This window comes from Mesoplodon densirostris, chromosome 13, assembly GCF_025265405.1.
Source record: "Mesoplodon densirostris isolate mMesDen1 chromosome 13, mMesDen1 primary haplotype, whole genome shotgun sequence".
Taxonomy (NCBI): Eukaryota; Metazoa; Chordata; class Mammalia; order Artiodactyla; family Ziphiidae; genus Mesoplodon; species Mesoplodon densirostris.
In genome coordinates, this window is record NC_082673.1 from 78,870,774 (window position 1) to 78,888,414 (window position 17,641).

Consider the following 17,641-nt stretch of genomic DNA (forward strand, 5'->3'; position numbering starts at 1 on the left):
TAACCTCTCTGTGCTTCAGTTTCCACATGTGTAAAATGAGGGGAATAGTAGTACCTACATGCTTAGGGTTATGTGAGGAATATAAGTTAATATATATAAAGCACTTAGAACTGTACCTGGCATATACATAGTAAGCATGTGTACCTGGCATATGTAGTGAGCAATCCATAAAGGTTTGGTGTTAGTGTTATTACTGTATTATGCTAGTGGATAAAACAGCATTTTAAGATGGTAGCCAGGCCAGTGAGGATAGATTTCCCCAAGCGATTGCAAATCAGTCACAGGGCAGCTCTCCTTTCACTTAGTGTGGAGGGAAGAGTCCAGCATTTATCTCCTCTTATTCTCTTTTAACACTGAGGATCAGTGGTCCATGGTAGAACTAACTGAGAGGGTAGTCAATTTCAAGCCCCATAGCCAGAGAGAAGGAACTCTCTCTCCTTTAAAATAGAAACCTCCTTCCTTCCAAACACATGTGCAATGGCTATGTTTAGAAATCTTCCAGGAGCAGGATGGGAAGATAGCTGAAGGCATGGTATATGGCACGGTGCCTCGTGTATGATAAGGAAGATGGGCAGCCAGCCAACCGGCCATCGTGCTGTCTCTGTTCCGTTGGGTGTTGCCAGATCAGAAGGGGGATATGACTCTTTTCTCTCTAGCTGAACTTTTCTGTCAGTCCTACTGAGCTGCCAACTGAAAGCCCCTGGTTGACACAGTTCTTGGGCTCCTTTGTCTCAGAGCAGCCAGCAGAGAACAAATCCTAGATTTTTAAACAGGTGGTATGAGCTCCAGCTTGGAGTCAGCTTCACACCTCATATTGTGATGCCACAGAACATCTCCCTGCTAAACCCCTTCCCTAACTTGCCCTAAGATCCTCTGATACTGACCTCCTTACAACAGGAAGCTGCAAAGCTGTACACTTGATATAGTTAGTAGAATGAAATCATCGACCTCTTGGACTTATTTCTAAAACCCCACACAGTGGAGTTGTAAAGGGCCTTTTGACCAAGCAACAGTGTAGTTTACTCCCTGGAGGATGTGTCAGATCTTGTTTCCTTTTAATTGCTTAAGGGTTAAAAACCATTACTGTGGTCACAGAGGTCAGACAGCAGAGTCTGTGAGCTGGATCCAGCCCACAGATGTGTTTGCTTTGGCCCACATAGTTGTATATACATATATCAGTTAGTTGCAACATACAAAAATTGGGAGATTTCACATAACAGTCCACATTTCCAACTTTTTTATTTTAAATGTGCCAGATCTGACAACGTTGGGTCTTCCCTCCTTCCCGTGGGGAACAGTTCGCCTGAGTGGGAGAGCTGCCTCTCGTCGGCCCCTCCACTTTGCATGGTCCCCACCTGGCCCACATCCTTTACTCTTGCTCATTTCCTAGCCCCAGAGACGTTGAAGTTTATAAATCTCTTAGAGCCTGGTGCCATTTTCTTCACAATATAATCCCAAATGAAAAGTGAAAAAGCTTCTCATTACATTCCATGACCCAAATGTAACAAGATGCTAAATACTGAGTCTCGGGCCTTTGTGATTTAAGATGAAGAATCACAAGTAAAACATTCATTGTGTCATTTATTTAAAAATCACACAGTTGAAAATTATCCTTGCCTGATGTTTTTCCTGAGTCAGAGAACAGTCTTTTTGTCCTCTAACCTTTTTCATGGTAGTATTTTATGCTGTTCTGGTTACTACCAGTAATACGGGCTAAATAACAACCCAAAGTTGAACCCTCTGGCCTTGTCCTTAGTCATCTCCTTTTGGCTGCTGAGAGATTTGAGGTTATAGGCTTGGCTCTGGGGAAGAGAACGTGGAGATCTAGAGGGGAAATAAGGTACACGTTTCACTTCCACTGAGTCATGGGGCCACATAACACAAAGGTGATGTATGCCAAAGTATTTGTAAATTGCTCTTACTGGGAAGTCATTTGCCTCTCTTTCTGAGCTGCATGGCTAGCCCTTCCCGCATGGTTCTGCAGGCCCCCCATTCAGGCGAGCATACCTCAGTTGCTGAAATCTGCCCCAGCTCGAATTCTTCTTCCTCTGTACCACTCCTTTATTCTGAAGATGGAACGAACGAAGAGTACATTTCTTGTACCACCTGCCAGCCACCTGAGGGCAATTAGAGCGTGCTAATATGAGGCCAGCGCACAGCAGTCCATGAAAGAATTGTGTCATGGAAGTACAAAGCATAGTTATTACTGTGCAGAAGTTTAATCAGTTTGCAAAAATGCATTGAACACTGGGCGCTTTGGATAAAAAAGTCATATGTGAATATTAGTCATTCATTCCATTGTCATCACTGTTTCAGTTTACCATAAAGAAGTTTTATTAGTTCGTTTAAATTCCCATGACTCCAATTTCACATGAGGTCGTGGACTCCTCAACTGAAGTTTTTAGTAGCTTTGGTAGGTCTGAAATTTCGGAGTATTGAGCAAGGTCTACACTGAGCTAGAACGTGATCTAATAAGATTGGACTGTCAAAACAAGAAGCACCAGTCTGTAATTACAAGGTTTTTTAGAAGAAAATGTTAAAGCTCTGCTGTGAGAACCTCAGAAAGATAATAAAACAGGTTGGAAGCCAGTTTCTTTTTCATTGCTACTCTGATAGGTGGGACTTCGCCCTATTTAAGCAGCAGCAACGGCAGTGGAATGAAGTGTGATTAAACAGAAACAATAGATAGTATCTTTCTATTGGGAAACTCTAATTGTGTAATCAGTAGGATGAAGCATCAGAAAATACTTGAAACATTTTGTTAGAGCCCCAAAGGATACTCAGAGAGGCTAGCTCCAAAATGCCCAAATAGAGAAGATACATCACTGCTGGTTAATAACTCAGATTGGAGTCAGAAGTGAGTTCCATTCCCAGGCCTCCACTGTGAGATTTGAGGCAAGTTATTTAACCTTTCTGCTCCTCAATTTTTTCTTAATCCCTAAAATGGGAATTGGAACATTATAGAATTGTCATGAGGATTAAAAGGAGATAATGTGTGGAGACTTCTTGGGGCAGTACCTAGTAAATGATGAGTGCCCAGTAAGTGACAACAGTTGCTATTTGGTTACATGGAAATTCGCCATCATTTTTTATTTTGGATATTCAATATGGTTTTCAAAATAGAGGCCGACACCATAGTTTATTTCTAAGTTTTCCATAATTATGTTTAAATCCCCAGTCGCTCTCAGCCCCTTTCCTTAGTTTTGTGTATACTTACCGGTATCTCGTTCATTCTCCAGTCATTTTTCACTCTCGGCCAATACCATTCTGATGAGCAAATGCTTAAGACCCAATCTGAATGGAGGTTTAGGCTGACTCTGGGACTGAGTCACTGATCTCTTTCAGCCTTCAGGAGGTTTTCTTCTTTTGTTTCCTGTTCATTTACTGAAGATTATAATTTTTGCGTCATTCCTTCTGCTGAATTACAGTGTAGCAAATGACAGAATGTTTATGAAATGCCTTGTGTTTGTAATCACTTACAATAAAGCCTTAATAGAGAGTATAGTTTATTGATGAATTTATATAGACTACAAGGGGGAAAACCCGTTGCTCATGGTGTTCTCATCTCTAATATGTTACATAATTACTACAACTGAAAATAATTGATTTTACCAGATTCACTGGGGGTCAGAGTTACATCCTGGTAGTTATTACCTTCAGACTATCTTCTTTTTGTAACTTGGGGGAGGATTTTGTTCTGGGGACCCTACTGCGGCAGCATTTGCCCTTGCAGAGAACTTTGATCTGAACACCCACAGCTAGAGGCAGAGGGGATCATTCCTTTCCTCTACCAACTAATAGAAACCTTGACGAAAAGGGCGCTCCTCAATTCTGGATGAAATTAGGCATCAAATAAGAATTCCCTTTAGCTCAGTTCTTTGCTTCATTTAAAACCCAGAGTCTTTGTAGAAGTCTAGGGGGAAAAAAGTACACAAATTGTTATTTCATTTTTCCCATAAAATCTCCAAAGAAGGGAATCTTATTTTCACCTTAGACTCTCAGAAACATGGACAATAGAACCAGTTCATTGCTCCAACATAGTTTATGATGTCACCAGAAATTCTTGATAAAACTGTCAGCATGAGTATGCCATTCAATTCATAAACCATGCTTTATTCGTGCTTTGTTGTGTAATATGTCAGCATTTCCCCTTTCTTTCCTGTAAATTGTAACTTTCCTGGTGATTGGCATTTAAAGCCTTTTCCTGATTAAGGAATTGTCTGCTGAAATCATCAGGGATTTCCCCTTAGCTGTTTTGAAAGAAGTCTGAAGAATTTAATGTGTTGCTTGGAAATTAAGAAATTTGGAATGGTTTGTGTGAATCTCAGTGGTGAAATAGAATCAAGAGAGGATTGTTCTTCTTGAAAATAAGAGTTACAGAAGGAATTAGAAAAACTTTAGAAATAATCAAGTCTTTAAAACATTTAATAAACTGTAATATCTCTGTTCTGTGCTTTTCAAAAGATGTACTTATTACACTTTAGGAGCTATACTGAAATAGAAACATTAAAATAAAATTTCAGATGCTTGGAAAGTGGTTTCTTAATTTAATTTCTCGGTTTACTTGGAGTTAACAGAAATCTTTTTTGTTTTTAGACATTGTTAGAAAACTTTCTGACGTGTCAATCCATGTTGCATCCATAGTGCCACCAGAACAAGGATGGTGACTGGGGTAGTATTAAATATACTAGACAGGACAAAAGGAAACAGATCTATTTCAGGCACAAGGGTTATGTAATGAGCTTTCTGCCCAGTGACAGGATGGGGTGGGTTGAGTAGGAGACAGCTGGTTGGTGTGATAAAGAGCGGGGGGCCTGTTTGAGAAGAGTGGTTAGGGAAAGCCTCTCAGAGGAAGTGACTCGAGCTGAAACAGAAGGAATCGTCAGGGATAGAGCACAGGGAAGAACACAGCAGGTACAAAGGAAAAGGAAACAGCATGTACAAAGGCCCTGGGGCTGGAATGAATTGTTCCAGAAACAATGAGGAGGCAGATGTAGCTGGAGCATAAGGCAGCAGGCGTGAGGTAGGACCTGAAAGGTAGGAAGGGGCAGCTCTGATAAAAGTCCATCACTGGGAGAAGAGAATTAGCAGTTGTGTTCATTTTATGAAAGCTTCTTGCTCATGTGTTTCAGAATTATCCCAACTCTAAATGTGGCATGTGAAAAACACTTTGAAGAAATAGTAAAAAGCCTGTATGCCAACTCTGAGCCAGCTACCACTTCCAGATTCGTGTTTGATGACAGATAGGCTATACTCTTAGCTGTAAAGAGCAGGACCTTGTGACTTGCCAGCTACACCTCTCTTGTGGTCGTCAACTTCCACGTAAACTAAGGACACCGAAGCCAATCCTCAAAATCAGTTTTGCTTTGTGACTGCTCTTCTGCATTCACCCTAAACCCCAGCATTTGTGCTACACGTGCCCCCTGTAGTTAGGAATAGTTTCCTAACGCCCCCTGTTCCTTCACAGACAAAGTGGGGCACAGCTAAGAAAGGGGAAACCCCACCACTTGACTTTCCTTCTCTCAACAGGTTAGAGATATTGGTTTTGCAGGACAAAATGAAAAACCCAAGAGACCCAAAATGATAGACCCAAGATTCAATTTACCAGCAATTACCAATGCCAAATAGTGGCAGAAAGCGACTGATGCTTTCTTTCTCTCATCTTCCAACAAATACCTCCTGGGGAGCCCTGTGTGAGCAACTTACTATACCGCATTTCTAGTTATTTAGAATAGTGGAAAGTGAAAAAGATTGGCATGTGGTATTCAAAAGCATGGGGTATTCAAAGACTGGTACTTGAATAGGGTAGCAAACATACAGAGATTTGAGTTGGATGGATGTAGGAGATGATTTGTTCAAAATACTTCAGCAACTAGAAGCAAAGCTTTTAATGCCTGAGTGGATATTCGGAGCAGCAGGCCAACTCTCCTGTGCCATTAAAAGCTCATACAGATTCCATAAATCAGTAACGTGCCTTTCTAAGCTTGCAGTTTCCTTTCAAGGAGACTTGCATTTTTAGACACTCAATCCCTCCCTGAAAATAACCCAGCCCAGGTAGTGATTGTCTGCCAGTTGTCTTTCTTACGCCTTTGGAAGTGGGGCTGTGATCCTGGCAGTTGCTTTCTTTTCAGTAGCAAGTGCTGTATAGGGACCTGTGGGCTTTCTTTTAAGCTACTGAGTTCCTTCATTGTGCACCATGCCTGAGCACTGTGCTAGCTGTTGGTGATACCATGATTAAATAAGATGCTAGATGGGGTCTAGGTGGAGAAATGGGCAGAGTGTGAGAAGTACTGTAGGAGCAGAGGTGTAAGCAAAGTGGTATGTAAGGGCAGGGTGAGAGCAGCTGACTCCAGAAGGGAGGTGAGAATCAAGGAGGGCCTCAAAGGAGCAAGTAGACTCACATGTGTGGGTTTAAAGGAAGAAGATATAATTAGACACAGGAAATCACATGAGCCAAGACAGACACAGAAGAATGACCATGCATAGCATGTTCCTTCATCATTGACTTTTCTCATGTGACTACACCTTTTCCCTTTTTCCCTTTAGAGTGTGCGTTGGGAGCAGATAGAAGGAGAGTTACAGGGATAGAGGGACTGGGACAAACAGAGTGGAGGAGTGTAGGGGTCGGGAGGCTCCACATACAAGGAATATATGAGGTTTAGAGTCAGAAAGACCTGGATGGCCCATAGGTGGTTCCCTTACCTCAGAACTCCAGTTGCCACATCAACAATGTGGGAAAGCTTCTATCTGGGTTCCTCTGAGGGTGAAATGAGGTGCATAGTCTATAGCATAATCTGTAGAATAATCAAGGGCTGGACTTGGAGTCAGAAAGACCTGTGTTCAAATCACGCTGCCTTCTTGTGTTACCTAAGTAATTGTGCATGTCCCTGACCCTCAGTTTTCTCACCTGTACAATGGGAGTAATAGTATCCTCCTCATGGACTTAAGAGGATTCAATTAGCTAATTCATGGAAAGTGCTTATTAGGACAGTGCTGGCTGCACGATAAGCATTAAATGTTAGCTGTCCTCCTCCTTCACCATCACATGTCATAGACCCTCACAAAGGTTAGCTCATTTCCCCTATGGAAGTATAATGGTCTGCAGTTTTCAGTCCCTTGGTAATTTATTCACTCTAACTATGCTGAGAGAGAACTTGGCCTGTTTAGCAATTATATTTCCTTGGAAGGGGTCTTCCTTTCAGGCCTCACTGCATTCATGTTCCTTTGTTAGACAGTAGCCTCATTTTTGCCAAATGCCTTATGGTGACAAGTGTCATCCCCAGACAATAAATAACGTACTTTCTTCTCAGATTCTACTCTCCTGGTTTGGTAGTTTCTACACAGTTTTACTACCTTTAACAGCACATGCTTAAGCTGAGTACAACTCAACTATATATATCTAAGCTCAATATTGTGGTAAACATGTGGCCCAAGGTCCTGCTTTCAAGTGGCTGACTGCCTGGTTGGGAAAATAGAACTTACAGAAAACAATTAGGCAATTTTATGAAGAAAGTATGACAAGGTACAAAGTCTATTCTAAATATGTTTATGACACTGGCAGTAAGTACATTGGTCATGGGGGGCAGGGTGGGGACAGCGGGGGAGAAGTTGCTGGAGTTTTTAGGGGAGGCACCAGGCTTTAGGAACTATCTTATAACCAACCAACATGTCTGAAAATAACCATCAGTTTTGGTTTCATATCATCCCTCTAGCTTCCCAGCAAACCCTAAAGATGAGTCCATCCTGGGAAAAATAAGACTATGATTTAAAGCCAGTGATTCCCCAAAAGATCCCTTTTTTATACCTCTACTCTCCTCCATGCTTTGAAATTCTTGTTTACCAAACTGTATTTATAAGTAATAATCTGTATTTTCTGTGTTTTATTAATCAAAGACAGTTGCCCAGCAGAGATCTTAATCAGCATAAGAAACAGGAACTCAGTATAGCAAACTGTTATCTAATTTCAGTTTACTGAAAAAAAAAAAAAAAGAAACTAAACTGGCTCACTTATTAATTATGAGTTTAGGATATAAACTCCTGTTACTGTCATGTACATGTGTATATCCAGGAGCTATGAAAATTCCAGAAACCATACAGGAAAAGATTGATAACTTGGACTACATAAAAAAAAAAAATTTGAAAATTACTCATGGCAAAAAACAACAACAACAACAACCTGAGGAAAGTCAAAGAGAAACCATCAACTGACTGAAGGGGAAAATTGTAATTCATATGGTAGAAGGTTAATTTCCTGCACAAGTTCTTACAAATCAATAGGAAAATGAAAAATCAATTTTCTAAAAATTCAAAGGACATAAATAGTTCCAGAAAAAGCAGTACTGGTCACCAGTAAGCATATAATAAGATGTTTAACCTTGCAAAAGAAATGAAAATAAAATCACTTTTTTGCCTATCAAAGTGGTAAAGATGTACACATTTGATAATACTCAGTGTCGTAGAGTATATGGGAAAGTAGGCATTCTCAAAAACTGTCAGTAGGAGTATTGATTGTAAAACCTTTTTGGACGGCAGCTTGGCAAAATCATTTGCACTTAAAATGCACCTACCATTTAACCTAACAAAGACACCTTAGATAATTTATTCAACAAATAAATCCACTCACAGAACCAAAGGTGTGTATGCAGTGATGTATATTGCCACATCTATTATATCAGCCAAAAACTAGAAGTAAGACTTCAGCTTCTGATCAAGATGAGGCAACACAGACCACATTTACCTCCACCTGAAACTTTAAAAAAGAAAAGAAAAAAAAAAAAAAAAAAAGGACAAAGTATACGAAACAATAGCTCCTAAGACATTGTACATCACACATCAGAAAGCAATGATCTTTGAAGACAGGAAAAGAAAATGAACCCCTGATTGCTCCAGCTTACTGCTTGGAGAGAGTCTCCAGGCCAAGAAGCAGAACATAGGCAGATCCCTGTTGTCTCCCTTATTGAAGGAGATGTAGCTAAAAGTCCAAGGAAGCCAAGATAGTTAGTCTAGAGTAGAGAGCTGTGCAAAGACAGAAACTTGGAGAGCTGAGGAGGTCTCCCTTGAGTATTGAGTACAGAGGAGTGCACGCATATGAGGAAATGACCCAAGGCCAGAGAAAGAACAATCTAAAGAATGAGAACAGTGCCTGGAACTCACAGAGGGATGGGAATAATGTCTGTTCTCAACAGCCAGAAAGGACAAAATTTCATATTTCAGGGGTATTGTTAAAGTCTTGCCTCAATAGTGGAGCAAAAATTAACCATAGATTAAACACAGCTCTGGTCGCCCTGAACAAATCTCAAAAGCAAGATCCCAGAGGACAAAACTGTTCCCAGTTAATTTAACTGCATCCCAGAACAAAACTCAAGAATGTTTATAAGAAGACAAAAATAAATGTCACCCCACAATGCTTGGCATCCAGTCAAAAATTAGCAGGCAAGCATAGTAGCAAAAAAAGACAACCCATAATGAGGGGGAAAAAAATCAATCCATTGAAACTGATCCAGAAATAGCATAGATATAAAAATAGGTAGGCAAGGGTATTAAAATAATTGTTATGGGCCTCCCTGGTGGCGCAGTGGTTGGGAGTCCGCCTGCCGATGCAGGGGATACGGGTTCGTGCCCCGGTCTGGGAGGATCCCATATGCCGCGGAGCGGCTGGGCCCGTGAGCCATGGCCGCTGGGCCTGCGCGTCCGGAGCCTGTGCTCCGCAACGGGAGAGGCCACAACAGTGAGAGGCCCGCATACCGCAAAAAGAAAAAAAAAAAAAAAAAAAAAAAAAAAAAATAATAATAATTGTTATGACTGCATTCCATATGTTCAGAAGGCTAGAGGAAAGATTGCCCATATTAAGTAAGGAGATATATCTTTTTACATCTTTTTAAAGACACAGATTAAACTTCTAGAGATGAAACCTACAATGGCTAAGATTTTTTTAAGGAAGGAGGGAGGGAGGAAGGAAGGAAAGAAAAGGAAAGAAAAGAGCATTGTATGGGATTAACAACACAGACGTTGCAGAAGAAAAGACTAATGAACTGGATGACATAGCAATGAAAACTATCCAAAATCAAACATGCACACACACACACACACAAAGACTTTAAAAAAGTGAAAAGGGCACCAGTGAACTATGGGAAAATTTCAAGGAGTCATATATATGTGTCATTGAGGTTCCCAAATGAGACAAGAGATAGGAAGACTAAAAAAATATTTAAAGAAATAATGACTGACATTTTTCCAAAGTTGTTGAACGCTATAAACTCATAGATCCAAATTCAACAAACCCCAAGCACAAGAACACATGAAAGAAACTACACCAAGGCATATTGGAATCAAATTGCTTAAAACACGTGATAAAGAGAAAAATCTTAAAAGCAACAAGAGCGGGAAAGGGTGCATTACATACAAATCAACAAATATAAACATGACAGCACATTTCTCATTAAAAAAAAACACAAGCTAAACAGTGGAGCAAAATAGTTAAAGTACTGCAAGGAAAAAGACTGTCAATCTAAAATTTTTTTAAATATCTTCAAATATCTTTAAAAAATGATGAGATAAAGACTTTTTCGACACAAAATGTGAAAGAATTCATCAGCAGAACCTGCATTACAAGAAATGTTAAAGGAAATCCTTCAAGGGAAAAGAAAATGATACCAAATGTAAAGCTGGTTCTACACACAAAAAAATAAAGAGCACCATAAATGATAGCTATATAGGTATATATCAACATTTTTTTCCTTATTATTTTAACCTCTTTAATCATTAACTTTTTTAATAAATTTTTTTATTTTTATCTTTGGCTGCGTTGGGTCTTCATTGCTGCGTGCAGCCTTTCTCTAGTTGCAGCAAGCGGGGTCTACTCTTCGTTGTGGTGCGCGGGCCTCTCATTGCGGTGGCTTCTCTTGTTGTGGCGCCCAGGCTGTAGTTGTGCAGGCTTCAGTAGTTGTGGCACGCAGCCTCAGTTGTTGTGGCACTCGGGCTTAGTTGAGTTGTACTCAGCTTAATCCATGGCATGTGGGATCTTCCTGGACCAGGGCTCGAACCCATGTCCCCTGCATTGGCAAGCGGATTCTTAACCACTGTGCCACCAGGGAAGTCCCTAATCATTAACTTTTTAAAGCAGAAATAACAACAATGTTCATATGAGATGTAGAAATAGAATATATGACAATAGCACAAAGGCCAAGAGGGGAGAAATGGAAGTATACTGTTTTAATTCTCTTATAATATAGATGGAGTAGTATAGTAGTATCATTTGAAGGTAGACTGTGATAAGTTAAAGATATGTACTATAATCTAAAGCAACCACTAAAATACCACAACAAAGGATTATAGCTAATAAGCCTACAAAGAAGATAAGGTGGAATCATAAGGAATACTCAGTTAATCCAAAAGTTACTAGCACCCCCCAAAAAAAAAGAAAAAGAGGAAAGAAGTAATAAAGAATGGATGGGACAAATAGAAAACAAATAGCAAGATGGTGGGATTGAACTCAATCATATCAATACTCATTAAATAAATAAGTGGTCTAAGCATAGCAGTCAATAGACAGGGATTATCAGACTAGATATAGAAGTAGACTCCAACTATATGCTATCTGTAAGAGACTTACTTTAAAAAAAAACAAAAAGAAAATCACTTTAAGTATAAAGATACAAATAGACTAAAAGTAAAAGAATGGAAGCACATGCTGACACTAATCAAGAGAAAACTGATGTGACTGTATTAATTAGAGAAAGTAGATTTCACAGCAAAGAATATTACCAGGGATAAAGAGAGTCATTTTATAATGTGAAAGAGGTCAGTTCATCAAGAGGGCATACATTGATGCATCTAATAAAAAAGCTTCAAAATTACTGAAACAAAAACTGATAGAACTGCAGGGAAAAATAGGTGAATTTTCAATTATAGTCAGAGATTTCACAACAACTGATAGGCAAGTACTCCAAAAATCGGTAAGGATGTAGAAAACTATCACCAAACTTCACCTAATTGACATTTATAGAACTTTGCACCTAACAACAGCAGAATATACATTCTTTTCAAGTGCATATGCAGTATTTACTAAAAGAGACCATGTCTCAATAAAATTAAAGGATTCAAGTTACAAAAGTATGTTCTCTGACCACCATGGAATAAGCTAGAAATCAGTAACAGAAAGATGTCTGGAAAGTTTCTAAATATTTGGAAACTAAATACTTCTAAATAACCTGTAGTCAAAGAGATCAAAGGGAAATTTAAAAGTATTTTGAGCTAAATGAAATGAAAACATAATATATCAAAATATATGGAGTGCAGCTAAAGCAACAGAGAGAAATTTGTAGCGTTAAACACCTGCTCATATTAGAAAAGAAGGAAGTTCTCAAATCAGTCACCTCAGTTTCCATGTTAAAAACTGGAAAAAAAGAACAAATGAGGGCTTCCCTGGTGGCGCAGTGGTTGAGAGTCCGCCTGCCGATGGCAGGGGACACGGGTTCGTGCCCTGGTCCGGGAAGATCCCACATGTCGCGGAGCGGCTAGGCCCGTGAGCCATGGCCGCTGAGCCTGCGTGTCCGAAGCCTGTGCTCTGCAACGGGAGAGGCCACAACAGTGAGGCCCGCGTACTGCAAAAAAAAAAAAAAAAAAAAAAAAAAAAAGTGGAAAAGAAGAACAAATGAAATCAAAGATAAGCAGATGAAAGAAAAAATAAAGATCAGAGTGGAAATTAGTCAAATAGAAATTAGATAATCAGTAGAAAAACTCAGTGAAACTAAAAGCAGTTTGAGAAGATCGACACAACTGATATACCTCTAGCCAGACCAAGGAGGAAAAAACAAAGCAAAACAGAAAGATTCTATTAATTACTAGTATCTGGAATGAGAGATGTTACATCAACATAAGCATTACACGTATTAGAAGGATAAGTGAATATTATGAACAACTTTATGCCAATTAATCCAACACCATAGATGAAATGGACAAATTCCTTTAAAGCCTCAAACTACCAAAGCTCACTTATGAAGAAATACATAACTTAAATAGTGCTGGATCTATTACAGAAGTTTAATTGCAGTTAAAAAAAAATTTCCACAAAGAAAACTCCAGGCCAAGATGGCTTCATGATGAATTTTACCAAATATTTAAGGAAGGAATAATACCAATTCTACACAAACTTTTACAGAAAATCAAAAAAGAAAATACTGGTACTTCCCTGGTGGTGCAGTGGTTAAGAATCTGCCTGCCAATTCAGGGGACATGGGTTCAAGCCCTGGTCCAGGAAGATCCCACATGCCGCGGAGCAACCAAACCCGTGTGCCACAACTACTGAGCCTGCACTCTAGAGCTCTCGAGCCACAACTACTGAGCCTGTGTGCCACAACTATTGAAGCCCACGTGCCTAGAGCCCGTGCTCTGCAACAAGAGAAGCCATCGCATGAGAAGCCCATGCACCGCAACGAAGAGTAGCCCCCGCTTACCGCAACTAGAGAAAGCCTGCGTGCAGCAACAAAGACCCAACACAGGCAAAAAATTACATTAAAAAAAAAAACAAAACTGCCCAACACATTCTTTGAGGTCAGCATTACCCAGATACCAAAAACAGTTATTACAAGAAAGCTACAAATACAATATTCCTCATAAACATAGATACAAAAATTCTAAACAAATTTTTAGCAAATGGAATCCAAATATATATTAAAAAGGTAATACGTCATGACCAAGTAGGATTTATTTCAGAAATTCAAATTTAGTTTAACATTTGAAAATTGACCAGTGTAATTTACCATATTAACGGATCAGTAGATGCGGAAAAAGCATTTGACAAAATCCAATATTGATTCTTGATAAAAGCTCTCAGCAAACTAAGAAAGAAGGGACCTTCTTAAACGTAAGAATGGTGTTTATGAAAAACCTGTAGCTAAGATCATAGTTTGTGGTAAAAAAAACTGAAAACTTGTCCTCTCAGGAAACAAGCAAGGATGTCTACCCTCACCACTTCTATTCAGCATTGTACTGGGTATTCTAACAGTTCAATAAGGTGAGAAAAAGCATAAAAAGCATCTAGATTGGAAAGAAAGTAGTAAAACTCTTTATTTGAAGATGACATGATCATCTGTGCAGGCGATCCAATGGAATCTCCAAAAAAGCTACTAGAACCAATAAGTGAGTTTAACAAATGTGCAGGATACAGGATCAATAAACAGAAATTATATTTCTAAATAGCGGCAATAAACTATCAGAAATTGAAAATTATTAAATGCCATTTATAGTATCATCAAAAAATATGAAGTACCTATAAATGTATCTGACAAAAGTGTGCAAGAGCTGTCCGCTAAATACTACAAAACACTGCCGAGAGAAGCCAAAGAAGACCTAAATAAATGGAGAGACACACCATGTAAATGAGCTGGAAGACTCAATTTACTTAAGAAGTCGTTTCTCACCAAATTGATCTGTTGATTCAAGCAACCCCAATCAAAATCCCAAGTTTTTTGGCAGGGGGAGGAGGGAAAGGGCGTGGATATTGACAAGCTTGTTCTGAAATTCATTTGGAAATGCGAAGGACCTAGAGCAGCCAAGATAACTTGGAAAACGAGGAACAAATTTAGAGAAGTTATTCTATCTGACTTCAAGACTTTTAAAGCTATAGTACTCAAGAAAATGTAGTAAGATAGACACAGTTAAACAAATTAATGGAACAGAATAGGGTCCAGAAGTAGACCCATATACAGGCAACCAATTAATTCTCCACAAACATGCCAAAACAATTCAGTGAAGAAAGGATAGTCTTTTTCAACAAGTGGTCCTATAGCAATTGACTATCCATATGTTTAAAAAAATAAACTTTGAAAAGATATTGAAATGGACAGAAAGTATTGAAGTGAACAGACACTTAAAATATGCTGGTGACAAATAAGTACATGTAAAGTCTCTTTAGTCATTAGGGAAATACAGATTAAAATCATAATGAGATACCACCACACACCTATTAGGATGGCTAAAATTTAAAAACAAAACAAGACAAAACTGACCAAGTGGTAGTAAGGATATGGAGTATGTCAGTCTCTTACACAGCTGATGGGACTGTAAAATGATACAACCACTTTGGAAAACAATTCAACAGTTTAGTTAATGTATACCTACCATATTATCCAGCCATCCCATTCCTAGGTATTATACAAAAGCACTGGAAACATATGTCCATACAAAGACTTCTAGTACACAGATGTTCATAACAGCTTTATTTGTAGTCATTCAAAACTGGAAACAATCTAAATGTCCATCAACTGATGAATAAACATTGTATGGTATATCCATAGAATGTAAAACTGCTCAGCAAAAAAAGCAGGAACAAACTTTTGATATATGCAGCAAGGAGCCAGGAAAAAAAAAAGCACATACTATATGATTCTTAATATAAAATTCTTTGCAGTGCAAATTGATCTAAAATGGCAGGAAATGGATCAGCTGTTGCCTGGGAGTGGGGAGTGGGAAGAGGTGGAAGGAAGGGATAACCCAGGGCAAAAGGAAATTTGGGGAATGGTTGATTCACTCTCTTGATTGTGGTGATGGTTTCACGGATACATACCTATGTCAAGCTTATCAAATTATACACTTTAAATATTAGTTCGTTGCATGTCAGTTATACCTCAGTAAAAGAGGGGGACAGGAAGCTACTTAAATGTTATTTATTAGGGGATTCATTAAGTGAATTCTAGATATCTATAAAATAAAATATTAAGCAGCTATTTTTAAAAATGAAGTCAACTTGTGTGTGCCAATATGAAATGATCCCCCAAATATATTATTAGATGTAAAAAGCAAGGTGCAGGGCCTCCCTGGTGGCGCAAGTGGTTGAGAGTCCGCCTGCCGATGCAGGGGATACGGGTTCGTGCCCCGGTCTGGGAGGATCCCATATGCCGCGGAGCGGCTGGGCCCGTGAGCCATGGCCGCTGAGCCTGCGCGTCCGGAGCCTGCGCGTCCGGAGCCTGTGCTCCGCAACGGGGGAGGCCACAACAGTGAGAGGCCCGCATACCGCAAAAAAAAAAAAAAAAAAAAAAGCAAGGTGCAAAGCAATATATATATTTTTAAGGCATTTTTTTAAAGGTTATTTATTTTATTTATTTATTTTTGGCTGCGTTGTGTCTTTGTTGCTGCGCGTGGGCTTTCTCTAGTTGCGGTGAGCGGGGTCTACTCTTCGTTGTGGTGCGCATGCTTCTCGTTGGGGTGGCTTCTCATGCTGCAGAGCACAGGCTCTAGGTGCACGGGCTTCGGTAGTTGTGGCGCACGGGCTCAGTAGTTGTGGCTCGCGGGCTCTAGAGTGCAGGCTCAGTAGTTGTGACGCACGGGCTTAGTTGCCCCGCGGCACGTAGGATCTTCCCGGACCAGGGCTCGAACCCGTGTCCCCTGCATTGGCAGGCGGACTCTTAACCACTGCGCCACCAGGGAAGCCCCCAACAATATATATTAACATAGGTACTCCTTTGAATGAACAGTAGACGTGTGTGTGTGTGTGTAAGGGATTTCTTGAAGTATACACAAAAACCTAACAGTAGTTATTTCTGAGGATTGGAATTGTTGTGGACAGGGAGAGAGTCTTTTATTTCTCATTTTATTCACTTCTGTTGAGTTTTTAACCATATGCATGCATAATTGTTTAAAATAAGTCAAAAAAGAAAACTCTGGTTTAAAAGAGAGAAAGAGAAAGGAAAGGGAAAAACAAAAATTGGGAATTAATTACCAACTGAAAAATACTTGTTTTTTGTTACTTTGAACCGTTACAGAACGTTGCCTTTAAAGGAGACTTTAAAGATTATTCCGGGTTAAGAAATTGATTTTATGGGTTTGTCCGAAATAACTTGAATATTTTATGCCTCATTTCTTGGTCAAGTTGAAGCAAGAGAGTATTATTTTTCAAAAGGCCCTTTCATTGAGCTAAAAAAACAAACTTCTTAGTATTGTGTGCAAGGGACAGCTATATTACAAGAAAGCAAGTGCAGAAGTAAGGAGGTTGGGGTATATTTTATGCAAGTATTGGGTACAGAATGTCCAGAAATAAAAGGTGTTGAAAGTAATATTTCTTTAGGAATATAGATTGGAACGTTTGACCTGAAGGACTCATTTCTCCAATATGGATAAGTAACCACGAAATATATGTATATAATTGTCAAAGGATTTAAAGGCAAAACTGTATTAGGTAACTAATTATCACAGGGATTATTACAAATGGGTTTAACAAAGGTTCTCAACATCTCTAAATGGGTCTGAATGAATTATAAATAGGTAATCTGGGAACTCCCTTTGAATCTTTTGAGATTAGTATGTATTAAAGAACTCCTGCTCAATAAAAGACTGCCGTATTTGTGAACTGTTCTAATTATGGGTGAGGTTTTCCAGCACAAGGAAATACATCTTTAAAAACTGTTTGCTTTAGTGAAACTAACTTTTAAGGAAATAGCACTGGTCATTTTTTCAAGTTTGTTAGTCACTTTTAAGAGGCAGACATTCCCCCAAAGACCCTTCACTGGCCCTTTTCTACAGATTCTTTTGATCTTTTTAAAAATTCTCACATTGAAATTGACTGTCAGAATCATGTCTGCAAGTAGCATGTTCTAAACCCAGTGGTAGAGACCTTCGTGATGCATCTGTCTTTACAAGTGATTCC

At 39.3% G+C, this 17,641-nt stretch overlaps 1 protein-coding gene across 1 annotated transcript in view; it reads left to right on the top strand.

The window, feature by feature from the left end:
- NSMCE2 (NSE2 (MMS21) homolog, SMC5-SMC6 complex SUMO ligase) overlaps positions 1 to 17,641 on the top strand; it is a 234,437-nt gene that overhangs the window by 181,344 nt on the left and 35,452 nt on the right. The window lies entirely within an intron of this gene.